Raw genomic sequence first — 8,687 nt, 5'->3', positions numbered from 1 at the left:
CACACTAACGAGTGTTCTGATCTTTGCTAAAGGATTAATTGCTTTATTATTTGATAATTAAATTAAAGAATTTAATTAGTCAAATAAATTTAGTTATTAGTCCAAATAAAATATTATTATATTCTTTGCTAGCACAAAGGATATAATTAATATTGTGAACAAATTAAAATATTCTATTTGGAATAGAAAAACGAAATTATATCTCTTGGTTAAAATATATATATATATATATATATATATATATATATATATATATATATATATATATATATATATATATATATATATATAATTAACACTTATTTTATATAAGAGATGTTATATAAAATATTAATAAAGTCTTGTTAGTAAATTCAATTTTGAATTAGATTAATTAACATGGAAAGTCCTTATGGTATTGTCTGCAAATTTCAACCCATTTGATATGGGAGTTAATTTTTTAATAGGAAAATATTAATAAGAAGAATTCAATTTAGAGTTAAATTCTATAAATGTGTTGCATGTTTTTATTTTCAAATATTGACTACGTTATAGAATTTAATTTAGTATTGAATTCCATAAATGAGTTACATGTTTTTATTTTAAAATGGTAACTAAGTTGTAGAATTCAATTTAGAATTGAATTCCATAAATGAGTTACATGTTTTTATTTTAAAATGGTGACTAAGTTGTAGAATTCAATTTAGAATTGAATTCCATAAATGAGTTACATGTTTTTATTTTAAAATGATGACTAAGTTGTAGAATTCAATTTGGAATTGAATTCCATAAATGAGTTACATGTTTTTATTTTAAAATGTTGACTAAGTTGTAGAATTCAATTTAGAATTGAATTCCATAAATAAGTTACATGTTTTTTTAAATATTTACCATAAGACATGTGATTTGTATTTTCCAATGGAAATTATGTATATATATGTGTGTGAGTCCTAATTAAGAATTAGTGACATATAAATCTTATACATATTGTAAAGAAACCAAGAGAGTTATTCTTAAGAAGAAAATTTACTTTGAGAAAGTAATAGTGCAATATAAAACCAAGATAAAAAATACTAGTACAAAAAAATTGTTTCTTGTTCTTCTATCTTTGAGTTGAGATTTTTGAGAAATATTTCAACACAATATTTTCATTCAATTTGTTCACGGGGTTTCATTGATCAAAGAGTTGATAGCAAGGACCAGTATCGGTGTGGATACGCATAGGGTCTTCGCACTATCAAAGAAATTTTGAAACAAGATTCTCTTCACCAGGTGTGTCTTAGATCCGATCTTTGATATGTAAATAAATTTTAAACACGAAAAGTTCTATCGAGGATTGTTATTATCTTCCGCTGCGTGTTATGAACACCTCTATTCAATCCTACAGGAAAATCAAAATTGTGAAAGAACGTGGACCTCAGACTCTGTAATAATGGATCTGTAACAGGTAGCAGGGAGCAAGCAACGACACTCGACTTGAAGAGAACTCAAGGCCCATAGCTTATGTGCTCATAAGAAAAATTGATTCATTTCTAGCAACTTTTATATTGATGGAAAAAAAAAAAGCAGCACCTCTTATATTCATGTGAATCGTAAGGCTAACAACTATGGTAAATATGTGGAAGGAAAACCCATACGGCAAATGATTATAGCAAATAAGCTACAACCCCGGAGCAAATTCAACCTTTCATTGGTTTCTATATGGAGCACTTAATTGATAAATTTTCTGTAGCAAGAAATGCCAATGACAGTTTAAGGCCATCGGCAATATGTTCTAAAGCAAGCAAATACAGTAATTACTTTCACCAATGAAAGAGTTCATTTGCAAAAAAAGGTTATGATACTTTTCTGCAATATGAAAAATAGGAGTAAAATGGCAAACATTGAAACAGTATGCAGACGAGACATCTTGATGCAGGACGTAACCAGTAATTCATATTGTTACAAAATCCCCACAAGAAGCAGTGGAATGTACAGCTCAAAATACATAGATCACATTACAAGAGCTGGAAATTGACAGCAACCAAGTAAACAAGAGAACAAAACTAAAAGTCCACCTCTGATGAAACAGGGAAAAGCTAAAAAGACAGCCTTTACAATAAATAAAAGGAAATGCTCGGAGGTGGCTCCATATGAGAATATTATTCATAACATAAGGACATTAACTCCACAAGATATTGCACAAATCATCAGTGCAACATTGACAAGAAACCATATTTCCTGCACACAGGGAAAACCATAGTACTTGATTAATATTCAGACCATAACAAACCATTTCTTGAACTTTACCATTCTGTCTCTCCATAGTAATGTCTTCGACAACTCTTCCACGTAAACAGGTTAAACATAACCTCGTAGACAGTGAATAGGAGTGTATTCGAAATGGAGGAACAACTACTAATAGTTAAATGGTACATAGTGAAATATACAGCTGGCTACTTTTTTTCATTCTTCCAAAAGGGATATGGAAAGTACCTGATGTCATGGCGCTGGGTCGTTCAATAACAAGAAGAAAGCTTTTGTTTGATCTTTTTCAGTGCTGCTACAACATCAATCATGTTATCCTTTCCACTGGAATATTAGCTGTGCAATTCATGGCTAACTCCATGATGGATGCCACACATTGCATCTTTCGGCTTAAGTTCTCTTCATCTACTGTTAGTAAGTCAGCATCTATAATTTGATCCAACTCATCAGGAAGCAAATTATGCACACAACTTCTCAAATTCATGTCTCCCACGAACATTTCATCATTAGGTTTCTTCTTTGTAAAAGTTTCCAGCAACATGATGCCATAACTATAAACATCAGACCTCTTGTATACAAGGCCTTCCATACCATACTCTAAAAAATATAACTTAAAATACGTTAGCAAATAAACTTAAAATGCACTAATCCATAATACTGTTACAAGTTAAATAGGGTATTCACCTGGAGCAATGTAACCAATTGTGGCAAAGGTTGTAGTGTGAGCAATGGATTCTTCCATAGTTAAAAGTTTTGCTATGCCAAAGTCAGTCAGGTGTCCCAACCATGTCGTTGTCAAGTAAGACATTGCTAGGCTTCAAATCACAGTGAATAACCGGTACTGAATAACCATGATGGAGATATTCCAGAGCAGATGCAACATCGACCATGATATTCAATCTTTGCATTATATTTAAACAATAATCTCGAGAATATAGCAACTTGTCTAAACTCTCATTTGGCATGTACTCAAGTATCAATGCTTTAAAATCCAAGTTACAACAGCTGCTAATGATCTTAGTGAGATTTCTGTGACGAAGATTACGCAAGATATCACATTCTCTATCAAAAGTTTGAAATGTACTTTCCATCTGCACATTGAAAACTTTAACCGCTACTATTATCCCATCTGCCAAAGTTCCTTTGTAAACAGAACCAAAACTTCCACTACCTAGCAAGTTATTTCCATCAAAGCCCTGAGTTGCTCTTTGAAGTTCATAGTAAGAAATTCTTTGTGGTGCTACCTCAGGCAACCACTCATCTTCAGTATTGGTTGTTTTACCCCGACGTCTCATCAACAAAAAGACTATTGCTGAAGCAAGCCCTATTACAGAGAAAACTGAAGATGCAACGACAACCCGCATCAGTCTTTCTTTCTTTGACTTTGAACGATCCTTTGAATTTGAAGGACAAGTTGGGACATGATTTTGAGAGTTACCACACAATCCTTCATTTGACATGAAAGACTGGTAAGGGAGATGAACAAAAGGTCCTTCATTCGTAATTTCTCCGTGTAACCTGTTAAATGAGACATTAAAATAGTGAAGATACTTAAGTGCCTCTAATGATTTTGGGATTACACCAGACAAATTGTTATACGAAAGATCCAATACTTCTAAAGATTTGAGCCCTCCAAATGCCTCAGGAATAGATCCTTCAATTCTGTTATGAGCCAAAAACAGATGAGTCAATTTCTGTAGACTTCCTAATGTACTAGGAATGTTTCCTAAGATTTGGTTCCAGGAAAGATCCAGAAGTATTGCAGCCTTGAGGTTTCCAACTTCAAGTGGTAAAGAGCCATTGAAGAAATTAGAAGACAAGTTCAACTTTAAAATGTCTTTGAGAGTCCATAGACTTGAAGGTATTATGGCAATGAAGTTATTTGAATCAAGAGAAACCTCCCTTAGAGAAGTCATGTCCCCCAAGCAACTAGGAAGACTTCCCCACATTTGATTTTGTGAAAGGTTTAACAAAGCCAAGTTGGATAGCTCACATAAAGCAATTGGAAAGGGACCACTTATTCTATTTGCACCAAGTGAAAGCCGTTGAAGGTTTTTCAACGAGCTTATTGTCATCGGGACAATTCCATTAAAGTCATTATCTTCTAGCTCCAAAGAAGATAAATTTCTCAAATTTCCGACTTCATTTGGAATATGGCCCTTGAGGTTACATCCTGTCGCCAAAAACATTTCAAGAGAAGAAAGGTTGCCGATGGATTTCGGAAGCATTGCATTTAGGGGATTGGAAGACAATATCAATTTTCTCAAGTATTTACAATTGGCCAAAGGAGTAATAAAGCTTAATTCACTGTTGAAGGAGTTACTGGATAAGCCAAGAACTTCCAGAAGTCTTAAATTTCCTAGAGATTCAGGAATTGAACCTGTAAGTTCATTTCGATAGAGTTCGAGATACATAAGCTTAGACATATTTGAGATTGAACTAGGTAAAACACCATTAATGTTGTTTCCAGATAGATGAATTCCTTCAACATTAGGTAAGCCATGGCCTATAGTGGAAGGAAGATTAGCTGAAATGTGGTTACCTGCGAGCTGAAGATATATAAGAGAGGAGATATTGAAGATACCAATTGGGATTGACCCTTTGAAATTATTGTAAGACAATGAGAGGTCCTCCAACTCTTGAAGGTTACCGATTCCATGTGGAATTACACCTGCAAAATTCAGTAAGATTAGGATCAGTAGAAGTATCTGAAAAACTGGAACTCTAAAATGAAAATGGATTAGTTATTTTTCCATACCTGTCAGGTTATTCATTGAAAAATCAAGTACTTGAAGCATACTCAAATTTCCAACTTCTCTAGGTAAAGGTCCTTCAAGCTTGTTTTCACCGATTGATAAATATTCAAGTGATGAAATGTTGAATATGCTTAAAGGGATTGAGCCTGTTAATTTGTTTCTTTCCATGCTTAAGTATTCCAATTTATAAAGACGGCCAATCACATAAGGGACTGAGCCTGTTAACTTATTGTAATCCATGGCTAAAAGCTCCAAGTTATAAAGATGGCCAATCTCATAAGGTATTGTGCCTGTCAAATGAAATATCACATATATTGATATATTTAGCAACTTCTACACAAAACTGCTCATAGAAAATCAAACCAACCATATATATATTATAGAGATTTTTACACTATGTATCATTGGCCCAAGCTTATAACCAAAATGGTTCCATATTTTCAGATCTTATCCGATATAGCCCATTTTGCATATAATTTGAAACACATTTTCATGATAATAGTAACTCCTTTTTCTCTTTTTTTCGCTTGATTAATTAGCGAATCCACCCTTGTTTTTATAGACAAACAGCAAATTCATACTTGTTTTCACATTCAGATTCGGACTAGGAGGCGCAAATCTCAGAATCTTCATATCTTCAAACTTCAAAGCATCCGAAACTTGTGAGTTCTTAATGACTAAAGTTTTAGTTAATAAACTGAAGTTAATATATATGACTACTTTATGCTCTTATGAAATGTCAGTTACCGGCGACTAAAATATGAATCCAGCTGAGCAAGGGCAGATCCAATAGTTCACTATGGGTTAAATTGAACCCACAACTTTTATCATAGACTTGGATTTTCTATATAAAATTCACTAAAATTGCTGAAATTATAAACCTATAACTCAAACAAGACGATGGATTCAGTAGTTGAAACCGAAATCTTGAACCCATAAAATAAAAATTCTGAATCTGCCTTATGTAGTTGAGCCGAAACAACTAAGCAATAAGTGAAAACAAGCAAATTTTGAAGTCTCACATCTTCTCTCACAATTACAAGTCTAGCTATTTTATTCAAGTCTTCTAAAAGTTGTTTATGCATTTATTTATAGAGTAAATTTTATGGGTGGTTATTCAATTTTGTATTTATTTTCCAAAAATTATTTTTTTTAAAAGTAAAAGTCATTTAACTTTGTGTTCATTATACAAAAGTCACTCTTTCTTTGTTATACAAAAATTATTTTGTTTTACTCTAGTTATCACAATAATCACTTTGGTCAAATTTTATAATAGTTTTACTTAAAATGCCTATTATGCCCTTGACATTATAAATTTTCCTGTTTATGTAATACTTATATATATTTTTACCTAGGTATTTTACTTTATAATTAAAATAACTTTATATTACTTTGTTTATTATTTCTGTAATATATCTATACATTTAATTTTCCCATGGCACTCAATTTGTTTAATCATATTTAAACGGGGACATCTTTTAAAATATAAAAATGACAAAAAATATTTATTTAAATAACAAAAATAGATTTGTTTGACAAATAATTTTTTATAGTCAGTAAAACTATTTAGAAAAATTCAAAGACATTTGTATTTAATATTAAGTTTATTTACAGCTTTGTCTGCTAATATTATTTATTTGAAAGTATTAATGTGATGTGTCAGTGTTCTACATGTGGGGATTTTGTTTATTAGGTTAATGAATATGACTTGAAATCTGTGAGGTTTGATTTTATAATTTTCATTAAAAACGTTTCATTCGGCATAGTTAAGGACGTTAACTTAGATTTGTTCACAGTAATATTACTGATAAATTTGATAATACTACATATATATATATATTGAAATTATCGTTAAGAAAAAATTAAATGTACGAATATATTACAAAAGTAAATAAATAAAATAATATAAATTTTATTTAACAATAAGTAAAATACATAGATAAAAATATATAATATAGTATATAATATAGAAAACATTACGTAAATAAGATCCGAATTTATAATGTTAAAGGCATAATAGACTTTTCAGGTGAAACTTTTATAAAATCTGATCAAAGTGACTATTGTGATAACTAGAGCATAGTAAAATCATTTTTGTGTAACAAAAAGAAGAAAAAAAAATGAATTTTGAGTAATGACCACAAAGTTAAAGAATTTTTATGTAACAAAAGAAAATAATTTTTGGGTAATGAACACAAAATTAAATGATCATCCATGAAATTTACTCTTATTGAATTTCTATAAAATTGAATCCATAAGTAAAGTTAAACTCCCCGGAAAAATGGTAAACGCATACCTTCAAAATTGTTAAATCCAATATCCAAAACTTTCAGCAGCTGTAAGTTGCCTAGTTCTCCTGGAATTGTTCCAAGAAAGTTATTTTCCATCAACGCTAGGACTTGAAGTTCCGAGCATTCTGATATGCTTCTTGGTATCTCTCCACTTAACATGTTGGAGCTAAGAAAAAGCTTTTGCAATCTGGGAAGGCGACGGCATAAATCAGATGGAAGATCACCGGTTAAACTAGCATCCATCAGACCCAAATAGTCTAGTGATGAGATGTTGAACACGGAAAGCACATTGGAGCCATTGAGTCCATTGGAACTAATATCAATGGCTATCAACTTTCGCAAACGAGACAACTCTAGTGGAAGTTCACCATGGAAATTGTTGTAGCTTAGATCAAGAGAAATAAGAAAAGAAAGGTTGCCAAGTTGTGGTGGGATGGTACCAGTAAAACCCATACCTGAAATATTGAGTACAGTAACTCGTTGATGACGAGAGCCACAAGTGATTCCAATCCAGTTACAAACAGAGGTAGAAGAAGACCAGTTTTTTGAAAGAATATGGTAAGGGTCTGGAGTGACGTGGGCTTTCAAGGCTAGAAGAGAAGATTGATCAGTGCTGATATTCATGGCTAAGCACGTCGCTATAATGTGAAAAGAGATTAATAAAAATGCTAATAGCCGAAAGGAAGAGGAGGATGTATTCTCCATTAATGATATCCTTGAGTCCACGAAATTAGGAAATGCGTCTGTTGGTTGGATCTTGTTTAACAATATAATATAATCTCTACAGAATTGCAACTGATTAAATGAATAGGAGTAATTAAGAAGATAACGCTAACCTTTTTATATTATTGAAGCTAATAATTAAGAACATAACGCTACAATTATTAACTTAGTTAGTGCAAGCTTCGTGCTAGGAAAAAGAAAGGTTGGAAAAATGTTCACGATCTGGTACTAAATGCTAACACATGACAACAATTTATGGGTTTCGTTATTAAGCTCTTGATTTATGGCTGTCACACTCCAATTAAAGTGACATTATTTGAATAGAGATAATTTTATTATTTTAGGAGTCGCCACTTATAATTGAGTATTTTCAGTGTTCCAAGTCACCAATTATTTAAATCTCTAATCAAAGAAAGTTTTGGCTCCATTGATGACTAGCGAATATAGAAGAACGGATAAGAAATTCTATTGACCGAGAAAATGGTGTAAGGCACTTTCCGGATCACATGGTTCTAGCACGGTCACTTAATTAATTTAAACCCGACTTAAACTAATCTTGGATATATGTCTTAAGGATTTTGCCTTTTTTATCCGCCTTTATTTGCTTGATTATTCGTAAATGTACTTGTCTTGCTTGTGTGCCAAAATCATGCAACGTGTACGTGTACATAACTTAAGGACATATGTATTG

At 31.9% G+C, this 8,687-nt stretch overlaps 1 pseudogene; it reads right to left on the bottom strand.

The window, feature by feature from the left end:
• Positions 1–2,477: 2,477 nt before the first annotated feature.
• LOC107818530 (uncharacterized) lies at positions 2,478–7,897 on the bottom strand (annotated as a pseudogene).
• Positions 7,898–8,687: the final 790 nt, after the last annotated feature.

Source organism: Nicotiana tabacum, chromosome 3, assembly GCF_000715075.1.
Source record: "Nicotiana tabacum cultivar K326 chromosome 3, ASM71507v2, whole genome shotgun sequence".
Lineage (NCBI taxonomy): Eukaryota > Viridiplantae > Streptophyta > Magnoliopsida > Solanales > Solanaceae > Nicotiana > Nicotiana tabacum.
Note: the sequence above shows the minus strand (reverse complement) of the source record. Positions and strands in the feature narration are given on the sequence as shown.